The sequence below is a fragment of the Rhinopithecus roxellana genome, chromosome 8 (genome assembly GCF_007565055.1).
Source record: "Rhinopithecus roxellana isolate Shanxi Qingling chromosome 8, ASM756505v1, whole genome shotgun sequence".
NCBI lineage: Eukaryota > Metazoa > Chordata > Mammalia > Primates > Cercopithecidae > Rhinopithecus > Rhinopithecus roxellana.
In genome coordinates this window covers 45,832,042-45,848,554 of record NC_044556.1, presented here as the reverse complement: position 1 = coordinate 45,848,554, position 16,513 = coordinate 45,832,042, and the positions used below count along the sequence as shown (strand labels likewise).

At 44.7% G+C, this 16,513-nt stretch overlaps 1 protein-coding gene and 1 pseudogene across 5 annotated transcripts in view; both read left to right on the top strand.

The window, feature by feature from the left end:
• TUFT1 (tuftelin 1) overlaps positions 1-16,513 on the top strand; it is a 44,891-nt gene that overhangs the window by 2,036 nt on the left and 26,342 nt on the right. The window lies entirely within an intron of this gene.
• On the top strand, positions 15,205-15,998 carry LOC115899168 (annotated as a pseudogene).

Sequence of the window (16,513 nt, the reverse complement as noted above, 5' to 3'; positions counted from 1 at the left end):
CTCAGCCTCCCAAGTAACTGAGACTATAGGCGCATGCCACCACACCTACATTTTTTTTTTATTTTTTATTTATTTTTTTGGTAGAGATGGGATTTCACCATGTTGCCCAGGCTAGTCTTGAACTCCTGGGCTCAAGCAGTCTGCCTACCTTGGCCTCCCAAAGGCTTGGGATTACAGGCGTGAACCACTACATCTGGCCCCTTCTACTCTTTCTTGATGTTTTTGCTGTTTGGTGGGGCAGAAAAAATTATTAAGAGAAAATAGTGGACAAGGAATTCAGATGGTCTCCAGTCATGGGTTAGTTTGAAGCTAACCAGAGACCTCTAGAGCAAGGGAGAAAAAGAAATTCCCTTTTATTCCTTTTTTCTGGGCTGAACTTGAGACTTATTTTACTCCAAAGCTGGGAATGAAGTAATCATTGTCCAGATCTGATCTTGGAGACATTCCTGGGCCCTTAAGGGAGGGGAGGAGATGGTGAACAGTCAGGACACAGGCCTTGTCCTGCATTCCTCTTCTCTGATCCAACTTGCAGACAGAATTTATGGCTCTGGACAACCCCCAGGAATCTGTCATATGTTCACACCACTGAATGGGTGCTCAATGCATGTGCAAAGTGAGTAAATAAATAAATGAACAGATGTTTCTTCCGGAGTCAGAGTGTAGACAGTTGACCTGATTAGAGATCCTAGTGTGAGTGAGGGCCCTGGACTCTGTTGGTACTTCCCCACTAGCCAGGCTGTGTGCCTTAGTGTATCACATGTGGACATGGACACAGGGCCAGTACACTCTCTGGGATGTTTTTATTGTTGGAGGCAGATGCAGCAGGTACAAGGAGCCAGTGTTTTTCAGAACTGCAGACCATAACCACTAGTGGGTCTAACATCGACTTAGTAGGTCAGACCAGCATTAAAAAAGAAATAGAATTAACACTCTTAGAGTGTTAGTGAGGATAGACATTTTTGGTAGAACTTTTATTTCAGTTATATATGTGTGTGTGTATATTATGTATGTGCATGTTTGTTTACTGGGTCTTGATGTGAAATATGTTTTTGAGATTGAAAAGTTTTGCAAGCCACTGTAGTAAGTTTTATTGGCAAATAAAAGAACAAATAAACACCAAACTCCTTTTTGCTAGGTATTTCCATTAACTTCCTTTGGTTATAAACAACAGAGAATGACTCCAGCTAAACTAAGCAGATGAGGAAATTATTAGAAGGAAATGAAGCAGTTCACAGAATTTAAGGGAAAGCTTAAAAAGCCCTAACCAAGGATGTTTTGGGGCCTGGGTAAGTGGAACGACGGAGGCTTACTACTGTTGGTGAATTGGTTCCAGCTGTTTTAGGTCTTTGCGCCATTATGCTCAAGATTCCAGGGAGAAAGTGCCATTGTCCCTTGGCCCCCAGTTGTCCAGAGCAGGACAGGGTTCCTTGATTGATAGGCCCCCCAGATTATAGTGATGGAAGGAGATTCTCCAAAGACCCAAATGTTGTTATCAGCGGAGGGGAATGAAAGCTGTGTGGCCAGAGAACGGATGTCTATGACATTAGACTTTACCATGGATGATCTCTGATTTCATTTCCCTCCTTCTCTCTTTTCCTTCCTTCTTTCCATCCGTCTTTAAATCACCTTTTTTTTTTTGAGACAGGGTCTCACTCTGTTGCCCAGACTAGAGTGCAGTGGCGTGATCACTGCTCACTGCAGCCTTGAACTCCTGGACTCAAGGGATCCTTCTGCCTCAGCCTCCCAAGTAGCTGGGACCACAGGCATACCCGACATGTCTAGCTAATTTTTCATTTTTCGTGATATGGGTTCTCACTATGTTGCCCAGGCTAGTCTTGAACTCCTGGTTTCAAGTAATCTTCCTGCCTCGGCTTCCCTAAGTGCTGGGATTACAGGTGTGCACCACTGTGCCTGGCCTTAAATCACCTTCTTTTTGGGGGGCGGGGATGGAGTCTCCCTCTGTCACTCAGGCTGGGGTGCAGTGGCACAATCTTGGCTCACTGCAACCTCCATCTCCCGGGTTCAAGCAGTTCTTCTGCCTCAGCCTCCCGAGTAGCTGGGTTTACAGGCATGGGACACCATGCCCAGCTAATTTTTGTATTTTTACTAGAGATGGGGTTTCATCATGTTGGCCAGGCTGGTCTCAAACTCCTGACCTCAAATGATCTGTCTGCCTTGGCCTTCCAAGGTGCTGGGATTACAGGCATGAGCCACCATGCCCTGTCTCTTAAATCACTTTTTATCAAAGGAATATATGTGTGTGATTTTAAAAAGATCTAATAATATCAAAAGGCTTTTAAAAGAAAATAGCAGTCCCCTACTCCAAATTCTGCTCCATGGAAGTAACCACTTTCTACTCTTTTAGCTGTTTTGTGTTTACCTCCATGTTTCTCAATAATATGCTTACCGTGATTTTTCTTGATTTATCAGTTTTAGACATCTATTGATGGAATTATAGGAAAATCTATACTCCCGCCCCTCACGAGGTGCTTCCTTCCCATCCTCCCAGTGTAATTGTATTATAATTTTTGTTAATGTAATAAACTATAGTTTCTGTTAATAGCATTGTGGTCAAGAGCATGGCTCTGGGCTGAGCGCGGTGGCTCACATCTGTAATCCCAGCACTTTGGGAGGCTTAGGCAGGTGGATCACCTGAGATCAGGAGTTCAAGACCAGCCTGACCAACATGGCAAAACCCCATCTCTACTAAAAATACAAAATTAGTGGGGTGTGGTGGTGCGTGCCTATAATCCCAGCTACTTGGGAGGCTGAGGCAGGAGAATCGCTTGAACCCGGGAGGTGGAGGTTGCAGTAAGCCGAGATCACGCCATTGCACTCCAGCCTGGGCAATAAGAGTGAAACTCCGACTCAAACAAACAAACACAAAAGTGCATGGCTGTGGGAATCTGACTAAGGTAGGCTCTTATCAGGCTTTGATGTCTGCTTTGCCCGAGCTCACTTAGGCAAATTACTTAACTTTTTCATTTTCAGTTTTCTCACTTGTAAAACTGGAATAATAATTGCACCCTTCTCATAAGGTAGTTGTGAGGATTAAATTAGATAATATATATAAAATATGAAGCACAGTGCCTGGCATGTGGTAAGTACTCAGATGTTAGCTATTATTTTCTATTTCTACTGGCTTGGACTAGACTATTTTAACCTCCTTTAAGCAACCAGCCAAGGGATGGAGGAAGAGTCTGGGAACTCTCTGGGCAAGGTTTGCTCCTCCTCATTATGCTGACTTTTGTTTTTTCCTATCTGTTTCTTTCTCGTTTTCTTGATGATCCAGGTTCCTCAACCAGTGGAGGGTCCCAGGGGTGAGAGGAGGGTCTACAGATAGAGCCAGGGTGAAGACCTGAGTAACCTTTGCTGGTCCTGACTCAGCCAGTACTGGTCTTACACTGGCGATGGGTCAGGGTTCATATTTTGGCATCTCTCTCTGGGCATCTTTCCTCTTCTTTTTTAGACCTCACGACCAAGGCAGCTGGTGTCCCCTGCTGCTCTGGTTTCTTTAAGTAATATATCAGTTTTATCTTTCCTTAGAATATTTGCATTTTTTTCATCCTCTCTCTCTTTTTCTTTTTTTTTTTTTTTTGGATTTGTCTTGTCCAGAGAGGTTCTCTCAACACCTGGGTGGACTCAGAATTTTTTTTATCAGCTGCAATCTGAACGCTTGTCTTTACCACGGAATAGGTGACATTCCTTTAGGACCTCAGAAGCTCAAGTAGTTTAATACCAAGTCTTTCCAGAGCCTCACTCTCTTATTTTTTAAACTAGAACTGTGATTTATTGAAGCCTTACCATGAGCTTCATATAATTTTTTATGAATAACTTTATTGAGATATAATTCATATACCCCATTTAAAGTATATAAGTCATTGGTTTTTAGTATATTCACAGAGTTGTGCAATCATCAATAAATCAATTTTAGAACATTTTCCTTACCTTATAAAGAAATCCTGATCCATTAGCAGTCACTCCCCATTTCCCCCCAACCTCCCTCAGCCCTAGGCAACCACCAGTCTACTTTTTTTCTCTGTGGATTTACCTGTTCTGGATATTTCGTATAAATGTAATCATCGGTATATGATCCTTTGTGACTGGCTTCTTTTATTAGAATGATGTTTTCAGGGTTCATCAATGTTGTAATGTGAATCAGTACTTCATTCCTTTTTATGGCTGAATAATATTCCATTATTTAGATGTATTACAACAGTGTTCATCATGGATAAATGTTGGTGGACATTTGGGTTCTTTCTGCTTTTTGGCTATTCTGTATAATGCTGCTATGAACTTTGGTGTACAAGTTTTTGTGTGGAAATATATTTTCATTTCTCTTGGAGAGGAATACCTAGGAGTAGAATTGCTGGGTCAGAATATTTGCGTTTTAAAAGAGGATTCATCTGGAGCCATTGGTGCTTACTCCAGAGGAATGAATGTATTCTAAAACATGGAAGTCCTGGTTCTGTGACATCTGAGTGTAGGGGAAACTGCTGGGCAGAGGAGCCTTTCAAGTTTGGTGGCTGCCTGTTCCTTCTACTCATGAAACTTGCCCTACACTCAGCCCATAAATTTCTCCTCACACCATCCCATCTCTCCCATTTATTGCCAGGTTCTTACTTTCAGGAGCATTGCAGCTGATGTCAACAAGCCTGCCAGGAATTTGGGGAATGCTGGGGTTTGCCAGAGAAGGAAGGATCTCCTCTGAGTGAGGAGAGTTACCTCATCATCAGGCATTTGGCGCTAACATTTGCCCATAGTTCTCCAGGGTGGAGGGGGGTGTACACCCAGATGGTTTCGGTTCCAGACACGTGTGCTCAGAGAGGTGGGATGAGCTTCCTTGCCTGCTAGTAATTATGGCACATGCCTCTTTGGGTCAAGGTGCAAGAGTCTTGTGAAATACCTTTGTTTTCCAGGGGTTGAGAAGGTTCAGTTGCGGAAATAGGTATGTGCCAGGAAGGCTTGTGGCCCAGATTTAAGCCTGGCCAGCAGAGGCAGGAAGCAGAGGAGAGAATATAGGGAAGGAAGGGGATGAGGAAAGAAGGAAGAAAAGGGACATAGTTTTCTTGGGTCTGGGGGCACAGAAGCAAAAATCACTAAGCAGGTTGTCAGAGCCTAGAGAGGGCAGAGCCACTCCCTTTGATGCAGAGGGGGCACTGAGGAACTTGCCCTTTCATTCCACGTTTGCTGGTCGCTAGGTAGGTGTCCTAGAGAGAGACTGGCTCAGCAAGTGGGTGTCTCCTTCAGAGCTGGTTCGGGAGCTCACTTCCCTCTACAGACACACAGTCACTGCTCGGCCCCATTGTTTGCCTTTGTTAAGGCTCCAAGTAATGAGAAGGGCTGCCTCATGTAGGGTGCCACCTCAAATCCTTTTTCTCGTTTCACCTCACAGTAACCCTGGTCAGCCCTCTACATAGTGCCTGTCCAGCCCATGCCTCTGGGTAGGCAGCCACATAAAAAGCAAACACCTGTTTTGTTGGCTAATATGGGGAGGAAGAAAGGGAATGAGTCTTTGTGTCCTGCTCCACAAAGGGCCATCTCTGGCTTAGGCAGCACTGCAGAAGGCAGGACCATGTACCTGAGACTGATGAGCTGTGTCGGGTGCGAGCCTCACTCATCCTGATCACTTGGGTGCCATTGTTACAAGGGGCTGGCTATTCATATTTTTCTTGGGTTTTTTTCTTTTTGAGATGGAGTCTCGCTCTGTCACCAGGCTGGAGTGCATGGCCCAATCTCAGCTCACTGCAACTTCCACCTCCCAGGTTCAAGCGATTCTCCTGCCTCAGCCTCCCGAGTAGCTGGAGCTACAGGCATGTGCCACCTCGCCCAGCTACTTTTTGTATTTTTAGTAGAGACGGGATTTCATCCTGTTGGCTGGGATGGTCTCAATCTCTTAACCTCGTGATCCGCCTGCCTCCCAAAGTGCTGGGATTACAGGCGTGAGCCACCGTGCCTGGCCTCCCATTTTTCAACGTGGGGAAACTGAGGTGACTGATCCTCCAGCAACTTGAGAGGCCATGTACACTTGGGGTGGGAAAGTGGATGGGATTGAGGGACAAAGTGAGGAAAGAGTGGGATACAGGGTGAAGATGAATTAAGGTTGCTGGTTTCCAGCTCAGGGACAATCTCTACTTCCTTTGCTTCCTCTTAGAAAGAACACTTGACTCCTACCCAGTCCTAGTGACCCCTGTAAAACCTGGGGAGTGAGAGCTGGGACAATGCAGGCTTTTCCCTATTCACATGAGCCTGTGGTGTGAGAACTCTGCGCCTCTCTCCTTATCTCTCTGGGGCCTCCCTGTTTATCTCCTTATCTCTGCTATGGCGTCTTGATCTGTAACCCCTCAGCTATGTGTTTACCCCCTCCCTGCTTTCAGGAGTGAGTCACAGCCGGAGATTTGTTTGAACAGAGTGGTGAGGCTGCCTATAATTTGGAGGTAGCTGGGCTTCTCCCAAAAATGTTTATGAGGTTAGAGGTTGCTTACCTTATGATTAGCACTGCTTCTTTTTCCCTAGAGAAGAAGGCCTCACTTCTCATCTTGCCTTTCAGAGTCCCCAGTGGAGACCCCCCCTGCCAGATATTTTTGGGGTGTTCCTAAAGCTCCCTGGAGCCTGCTCACAGTCCTGAGGAAATGCGAGCCTGCTCCAGAAAACAACGAAGTGCACCAAGCAGAGAGGAGCCCCAGGATTTGCTCCTTGACTCTGGGTTGGGGGTGCAGGCCGAGGTCTGTGGCCCTGTTGATTAAGATGCATTCTCCGGTTCTGGAGGATGAGGTGCCAGAGAGAGAGAGCACTAGGTTTTTCATCAGCTCCATTAGACAATTTACTTCATCCACTCTCCTCCTTTGCAGACTTTACAGAGCTACTTGGGAAAGTAATGCCGCTTCATCCTTGTGAAGAGATTTATGGTTTGCAAATCACTTTTACATCATTCTCGCACATCTACCTACCCTTCCTAAAATGTCGGTGGTGGTATTATCACCCTCATTTTACAGACAGAAAACTGAGACCCAGAGAGATTGAGTGATTTGCTCAAGGATTAATGGTCATCATCCTGCCTCTGACTTCAAGTTTAGTGCTTTGTTTTGAGACAGAGTCTCGCTGTGTCACTTGGGTTGGAGTGCAGTGGCACGGTCTTGGCTCTCTGCTGCCTTGACCTTACGGGCTCAATTGATCCTCTCACCTCAGCTTCCCTAGTAGCTGGGACTACAGGTGTGCACCACCACGCCAGGCTAATTTTTGTACTTTTTGTAGAGACAGGGTCTCATTATGTTGCCCAGGCTGGTCTCAAACTCCTGGACTCAGGCGATCTGCCTGTGTGGGCCTCCCAAAGTGCTGGGATTACAGGCGTGAGCCAACGTGCCTAGCCAAGTTTAGTACTTTTTCTTTCCTTCTCTTTATATGTTTTATTACAGAAGTGTCACAGGGCTCACTGCACCTCTCTCCTTATCTCCCTGGGGCCTACGCCTCCCAGGTTCAAGCGATTCTCCTGCCTCAGCCTCCCAGGCAACTGGGATTACAGACTCTCACTACCACACCTGACCAGTGTTTTGTATTTTTAGTAGAGACGGGGTTTCACCATGTTGGCCAGGCTGGCCTTGAACTCCTTACCTCAGGTGATCCACCTGCCTTGGCCTCCCAAAGTGCTGGGATTATAGGTGTGAGCCACTGTGCCTGGCCCAAATAGTGTTTTTTTTTGTTTTTTTGTTTTTTTGTTTTTTGTTTTTTTTCTTTTTTTTCTTTTTTGAGATGGAGTCTCACTCTGTCGCCCAGGCTGGAGTGCAATGGCGTGATCTTTGCTCACTGCCTCCGCCCCTTGGGTTCAAGCGATTCACCCGCCTCGGCTTCCCGAGTAGCTGGGGTTACAACAAGCATGCACCACCAGGCCCAGCTAATTTTTATATTTTCAGTGGAGATAGGGTTTCACCATGTTGACCAGGTTGGTCTCAAACTCCAGACCTCAAGTGATCTGCACGCCTCGGCCTTCCAAAGTGCTGGGATTACAGGCGTGAGCCACCGCACCCGGCCCCAGCTTGCTTTTTTACTTAACAATTTATTTTGAGATTTATTCATGTCAATGCATGTTGCATAGTTTATTTCTTTTCACAGCTGAATAGTAGTTCGTTGTACTAATATGTCAGGGTTTATTCATTCATTTTCTAATTAGGCAGGCATGGTGGTGCATGCCTGTAGTCCAGCTGCTTAGGAAGCTGAGGTGAGAGGATCAATTGAGCCTGAGAGGTCAAGGCTACAGTGAGGCATGATCATGTCACTGCACTCCAGCCTGGGTGACACAGTGAGACCCTGTCTCAAAAATAATGAGGATATATAGTTTAAAAATTCGTTTTCTTGTCAGTGGGCCATCTGGGTGGTTTCTGGTATTTTGCCATTGCATGCAATGCTGCTGTGAACATACTTCTACGTGTCTTATCTTTATATTTCTTTTTTTTTTCTCTCTCTCTCTCTTTTTTTTTTTTTTGAGACGGAATCTCGTTCTGTTGCCCAGGCTGGAGTGCAATGGCCGGATCTCAGCTCACTGCAAGCTCCGCCTCCCGGGTTTATGCCATTCTCCTGCCTCAGCCTCCTGAGTAGCTGGGACTACAGGCGCCCGCCACAGCGCCCGGCTAGTTTTTTGTATTTTTTAGCAGAGACGGGGTTTCACCATATTAGCCAGGGTGGTCTCGATCTCCCGACCTCGTGATCCGCCCGTCTCAGCCTCCCAAAGTGCCAGGGTTACAGGCTTGAGCCACCGCGCCCGGCCTTATCTTTGTATTTCTATAAGTGTAATGAAATCTCCCCAAAATAGCTCATTAGCATTTTAATTTGCATTTTCCTTATACTGGTGAGGTTGAGCATCTTTACCATTCCATTAGCCACTTGTATTTCTTTTTAGAGTTGCCTTCTTAGTTTTGCTCAATTTTTCCTTGACTTTCCTCTGCTACTTTTCTGTTTCTGCTTTTTTCAGTTTTCCATACTGCTTCTCTAAACTGAAGAGCTGGAGTTTCTCAAAGGGAATTGGGAAAATCCCTGAACATATCACCTGGAACTCATGCAACACATATTTTTTTGAGAACCTATTCTAGACCAGGCGTTGTGCTAAATAAGCTATCCATGTCTTCAAAGAGCTTGATTTTATTGGGGGAGATGAATGAATAGTTACAAAAGAATGGGCTCCTTGTTAAAGTGCAGGATATGTAGGTTGCAGTAGGTGCTCTGACTGAGAGAGAAGTGCTGGGATAGGACCCTCAAAGAGGAGATGCCTTGAAGGCTGAGCAGGAATTCTCCAAGGAGGCAAGGGAGGAGAGGATACCCTGGTCGGAGAAAGCAACATGTGCACCTCTGGGGAGGTGGGAGCACGTATTGCACTGGAAGACCCGTTAGCAGAAACAGACTTGGATTTGGCTGCCTTCTACGATTGGATCAGGAAAAAGTTGGGGACAGTTAGAGTGCAGGGTACATTGGGGTACTGGAGGGAGTCAAAACATTTTATGTGGTATACACTGTGATAGTCCTGATCGTAAGGGGACTCTAATACCATAATAAGGAGTTTTTGATTTTTTGCTTTTAAAAACATTTAATAGTAACATATATACAGAAACATACATACATCACAAATGTACAGTCAAGTAATTTTCACAAACTAGACACATTCCTGTAAGCAGCACCCAGATCAAGAAACAAATCATTATGGGCACTACAGAAGCCCCCTCCTGTCCCCTTCTAATTACCACCTACCTTCACCCTCAAGGGTAACCACTGTCCTGACTTCTAAAGTGCATATTATATTAGTTTTGCTTATTTTTGTGCTTTTTATATAAGTGGAATCATATAGTGTACTTTTGCGCTGGATTCTTTTGCTTAACGTCTTTGTGAGATTTACTGATATTGCATGTACAGTGCTTCATTCTTTTTCATTGTTGTACAAAGTTCCATTGTATGAATATATTGCAACTTATTCTACTCTTGGTGAACATGTGGGTAATTTCTAGTTTGAGGCTATTATGAAAAATGCTACTGTGAACTTTCTAGTATACATGCTTTTATGGGAAACATATGTATGTGCCAGGGCAAAGGGAAAGCCTCCTCTTCACCCTTGGAAGTTTTGCTGAAAATCGCTGACAAAAGATAGATTGATAGGAAAAAAGGGCCGGGCGCAGTGGCTCACACCTGTAATCCCAGCACTTTGGGAAGCTGAGGCGGGTGGATTACCTGAGGTCAGGAGTTCGAGAGCAGCCTGGCCAACATGGTGAAACCCCGTCTCTACTAAAAATATAAAAATTATCTGGGCGTGGTGGCACACACCTGTAATCCCAGCTGCTCGGGAGGCTGAGGCAGGAGAATTATTTGAGCCTGGGAGGTGGAGGTTGCAGTGAGCCGAGATTGTGCCACTGCACTCCAGCCTGGCCGACAGAGCGAGAGAGACTCTGTCTCAAAAAAAAAGGAAAAAAGGCATACACATTTATTTGATCATATTTTTAGGTGACATGGGAACCTTCAGAATGAAGACCCAAATATACAGAGGAAACCGTCCCTTCTTTTTTAATTTTCAATTTTTATTATTTTTAAAAGCTAGCCTTATTGAATCAGAAGCAGGCCATTCTTAGATTTCAAAAAGTATAGACATCTGTGTAGAAATATGATTGGACAAAAAGGGTATGATCTAATGCTAAGAGACTAAGTGGGAAACCCAGCAAGGCCTGTCTGTCTAGATTCTTCTTGACCTCTTAAGCATTCCTTCTGGGTGTGAGGCAGGGCCCTCTCTGGAATGGGGGTCTTGTGACTTAAAATCAAGCAAGGTGGGTCAGATAATTTTTTTTTTTTTTTTAGATGGAATCTTACTTTTGTCACTCAGGCTGGAGTGCAGTGGCATGATCTTGGCTCACTGCAACCTTCACCTCCCAGGTTCAAGCGATTCTCCTGCCTCAGCCTCCCAAGTAGCTGGGACTACAGGCACCTGCTACCATGCCTGGCTAATTTTTTTCATTTTTAGTAGAGACGAGGTTTCACCATGTTGGCCAGTCTGGTCTCCAACTCCTGACCTCGTGATCTGCCCATGCCTCCCATAGTGCTGGGATTACAGGCGTGAGCCACCATGCCCAGCCAGATAATTTATTTATAGCTAGTTTTTAACAGAAAGAGAGGTGGAAAGTCAGAGTAATAATTTTAGGTTTTATGGTTGGCTTTGGGAAAAAGGGGTTCTGGTTTCTATGACCCACCTTGAGAAGAGGGATTCTAGTTTCTATGGCTAGCCTCGGGACGGCGAGGGGAGGAATGAAAGGCCAGAAAAGAGGTCAGGAGAAAGTCAGAGAAAACTTTTTTCTTCCAAGGCCTTCATTTTGGGGTATCATATTCTGAGATCCTACATTTGCATTTCTGTTGGGTAGGGTAACTAGTGGTGGAATTGCTGTGCCTTAGAGTACTTTTGTGTTCATCTTTGGTTGATGCTTCTGAATTTTCCAGCGATTGTGATACTGTGCAGTCCCAGCATCAGCGTCTCAGTGTCGGTTGTTCCACATCTGCTGAACACTTGGTATTTTTTTTTTTTTTACCCCTTTCATGTTAGTCATTCTGATAGGTATTTTGTGGCATTGTTTTGTGGTTTTAGTTTCCAGTTCTTTGATAATGCCTGATTAAGTTGAACCCCTTGTCATATGTTTGTTGACTATTTGGGTATCCTCATGATGATGTATCTGTTGGCGTCTTCTGCCTGTTTTTCTACTGGGCTGCATGTCTGGCTGGCTGTCTCTCTTTTTTTCTTTAAACATTTTATTTTGAAATAATTTTAAATTTACAGAAAAGTTGCAAAGATAGTACAGAGAACTCTTGTATACCCTTCATCCAGTTTTCCCACAACGTGAACATCTTAGGTCACCATGGCACGTTTGTCATATAAAGAAATTAATGTTGGTACGATGCCATTCACAAAGTTGTAGAGTATTTGGGTTTCGCTACTTTTCCCACTAGTATCTTTTTTCTGTTCCAGGGTTCAGTCCAGGATCCCATGTTAGTCATTTTGTTTAGTAGAAATTCTTTATATATTCTGGACATCTTTTGTCAGTTATACATATAGTGAATTTCTTCTGCTCTGTGGGTTGCCATGCACTCTTTATTATTATTATTATTATTATTATTATTATTATTATTATTAAGACAGAGTCTTGCTCTGTTTTCCAGGTTGAAGTGCAGTGGTACGATCTTGGCTCATTGCAACCTCCGCCTCCCGGGTTCAAGCGATTCTCCTGTCTCAGCCTCCTGAGTAGCTGGGACTACAGACACATGCCACCATGCCCGGCTAATTTTTGTATTTTTAGTAGAGATGGAGTTTCACCATGTTGGCCAGGCTGGTCTCGAACTCCTGACCTCGTGATCCACCCACCTTGGCCTCCCAAAGTGTTGGGACTGTGAACCACTGTGTGTGGCCCCCCTCGCTTTTTTTTTTTTTGAGACGGAGTCCAGACTGGAGTGCAGTAACACGATCTTGGCTCACTGCAACTTCTGCCTCCAGAGTTCAAGCGATCATCCTGCCTCAGCCTCCTGAGTAGCTGGGACTATAGGTGTGTGCCACCACTCCAGGGTAATTTTTGTATTTTTGGTAAAGATGGGATTTCAGCATGTTGGCCAGGCTGGTCTCGAACTCCTGACCTCAGGTGATCCACCCACTTCGGCCTCCCAAAGTGCTGGGATTACAGGTGTGAACCACCACACTAGCCCTCTCAGCAGTGTATTTTGATGAATAAAAGTTCTAAATATTAAGGCCGGGCATGGTGGCTCACACCTGTAATCCCAGCACTTTGGGAGGCCAAGGCGGGTGGATCACATGAGGTCAGGAGTTCCAGACCAGCCTGGGCAACATGGCGAAACCGCATCTCTATCAAAACTACAAAAACTTAGCCAGATAGGGTGGTGCATGCCTGTAATCCCAAGCTACTCAGGAGGCTGAGGTAGGAGGATCACTTGAACTGGGGAGTCAGAGGGTGCGGTGAGGGTGCGGTGAGCCAAGATCGTGCCATTGCATTCCAGCTTGGGTAACAGAATGAGACTCCCTCTCAAAAAAAAAAAAAAAAATTATAAGGCATACACTAACATTTTAATAGTGGCTGTTTCTGGGTGGCAGGATTATAAATGCTTATTTTCTTTTTGTCACTGAAAGTACTTGAAGGAATATGAATTCCTTTGTTTTTTTTTTTTTTTTTTTTTTTTTTTAAGAAAAATATAATTATAGGTCAGGCGCGGTGGCTCACACCTGTAATCCCAGCACTTTGGGAGGCCAAGGCAGGCAGATCACGAGGTCAGGAGTTTGAGACCAGCTTGGCCAACATGGTGAAACCCTGTCTCTACTGAAAATACAAAAATTAGCTGGGCGTGGTGGCAGGTGCCTGTAATCCCAGCTACTCGGGAAGCTGAGGCAGGAGAATTGTTTGAACCCAGGAGGCGGAGGTTGCAGTGAGCCGAGATGGTGCCATTGCACTCTAGCCTGGGTGACAGGGTGAGACTCTGTCTCAAAAAAAAAAAAAAAAAGATAATTGTAGATTCACATGCAGTTATAAGAAATAATAGAATTCCCGTGTATCCTTTATTCCATTTTTTCCAGTGGTAACATCTTGCAAAACTGTGGTACTATATCACAACCAGGATACTGGCATTGATACAGTCAAGCTATGGAACATTTCCCTCACCATAAGGACCCCTCATGTTGCGCTTTGAGAGCCACACCCACTTCCCTCCTGCCCCTACTTTCTTCTTAACTCCTAGTAACCACCAATCTTTTTCCCATTTCTATAACTTTGTTATTTAAAAAATGTTACACAGGTGAAATTATACAGCATGTAAACTTTTGTGATTGGCTTTTTTCACTCAACAAATTCTCTGGAGAGTGTTGTTGCATGTATCAGTAGTTTGATCCTTTTTGTTGCTGAGTACTATTCCACAATAATGGATGTACCACAGTTCGTTTAACCATTTCTCTACTGAAGGCATCTGGGTCGTTTCTAGTTTTTGGATGTTACAAATAAAGCTGCTTTTTCCCTTTCCTTTTACCTTTCCCCTTCCCTTCCCTTTCCCTTTCCCTTTTCCCCTTCCCTTCCCTTTCCTTCCTTTTCCCTTTCCCTCCCTCCCTTCCCTTCCCTTCCCTTCCTTTCCCCTTTCCCTCCCTGTCTTCTCCCTTCCCACCCCCTAACTCCTCTCCTCATAGTCCTACTCTGTAGCCCAGGCTGGAGTGCTGTGGTGTGATCACAGCTTACTACAGCCTCAACCTCGCCAGCTCAAGTAATCCTCCCACCTCAGCCTCCTGAATTTCTGGGACAACAGGCACACAACACCATGCCTAGATAAGAAAAAAAAAAACATGTTTTTTTGAAGAGAGGGGGCAACTTTCTTGCCCAGTCTAGTCTCAAGCTCCTGGCCTCAAGCAATCCTCCCACCTTGGCCTCCCAAAATGCCGAGATTACTGGCTGGGTACAGTGATTCACGCCTGTAATCCCAGCACTTTGGGAGGCCAAGGTAGGTGGATTACTTGAGGTCAGGAGTTCGAGACCAGCCTGGCCAACATGGTGAAACCCCCTCTATACTAACGTATGGAAATTAGCCAGGCGTTGTGATGGGAGCTTGTAATCCCAGTTACTGGGGAGGCTGAGATAGGAGAATTGCTTGAACCCGGGAGGCAGAGGTTGCAGTGAGCCGAGATTGCGTCGCTGCACTCCAGCCTAGGTGACAGAAAGAGAATTCGTCTCAAAAACAAAACAAAATGCTGAGATTACAGATGTGAGCTATGATGCCTGGTTCTGTTTTTCATTCATCTGTTTTCTTTTTCCTGCCTTCCTGTGGATTAATTGAGCACTTTTTAAGATTCCATTCTTATTCATTTGTAATGTTTTTGAGTGTTATATGTTTGTATAGACTTTTTAGTGGTTGCTCTAGGTATTATACATTATGTGTATATAGGTTATCACAGTCTACTGGTGTTGGCATTTTACTAGTTTGAGTGAAGAAGAGAAACCTTTCCTTCCTTTATATCCCTTTACCGTCTCCCATTTATGATATTAGATATTTAATATAATATTATAATATTTAAATATTTTCTCTGCATACATTTAGAACCACATCAGACATTGTCATACTTTTTGCTTTAATCATCAAATATAACTTAGAAAACCCAAGAGGGGCTTTCCAGCCCCAGCCCCAGCCCCAGCCCCTACAGCCACCGAGATGTTGATGCCTAAGAAGAATTGGATTCCCATTTATGAACTCCTTTTTTTTTTTTTTTTTTTTGAGACGGAGTCTCGCTCTGTCGCCCGGACTGGAGTGCAGTGGCCGGATCTCAGCTCACTGCGAGCTCCGCCTTTCGGGTTCACGCCATTCTCCTGCCTCAGCCTCCCGAGTAGCTGGGACTACAGGCGCCCGCCACCTCGCCCGGCTAGTTTTTTGTATTTTTTTAGTAGAGACGGGGTTTCACCGTGTTAGCCAGGATGGTCTCAATCTCCTGACCTTGTGATCCGCCCGTCTCGGCCTCCCAAAGTGCTGGGATTACAGGCTTGAGCCACCGCGCCCAGCCTATGAACTCCTTTTTAAGGAGGGAGTCATGGTGGCCAAGAAGGATGTCCACATGCCTAAACACCTGGAGCTGGCAGACAAGGATGTGCCCAACCTTCATGTCCTGAAGGCCACGCAGTCTCCCAAGTCCCAAGGCTGCGTGAAGGAACAGTTTGCCTGGAGACATTTCTACTAGTACCTTACCAATGAGGGCATCCAGTATCTCTGTGATTACCCCAGAGATTGTGCCTGCCACCCTACGCCGCAGCCATCCAGAGACTGGAAGTCCTCAGCCTAAAGGTCTGGAGGGTGAGCGACCTGCAAAACTCACAAGAGGGGAAGCCGACGGAGGTACCCACAGACGGAGTGCTGTGCCCCCTGGTGCTGACAAGAAGGCTGAGGCTGGGTCAGCAACGGAATTCCAGTTTAAAGGTGGATTTGGTTGTGGACGTGGTCAGCCACCTCAGTAAAATTGGAGAGGATTACTTTGCATTGAATAAACTTATAGCCAAAAAAATTTTAAAAAATAAAAGGAAAAGAAAAAGAAAACCTAAGAGGGGAAGGAAATCTTGTTGTATTTACCCATCTTTTTTCTACTCATGTTTCTTTCTTCTCAATATTTCAAGTTTCCTTTTTTTTTTTTTTTAAGTCATTTTCTTTCTGTTTAGAGAACTTTTTCAGCCTTTCTTCTAGTGTTGGTCTGCTGGTGAGAAATTCTCCTAGTTTTGCTTCATCTGAGAATGTCTTGATTTCTCCTTCGTTGCTGAAGGATATTTTTCTTTGTTATAGGATTCTGAATTGAAAGTTCTTTTCTTTCGGCATTTGAAAAATAGTATGCCACTTCCTTCTACCCTCTGACATTTCCGATGAGAAATCTGCCGTTATTCACATTGTTTTCCCCTCAAAGGTTATTTTTCTCTGGTTTCAAGATTTTTTCTTTGTCTTTAGTTATCAGAAATTTAATTATGATCTGTCATGGCATGAA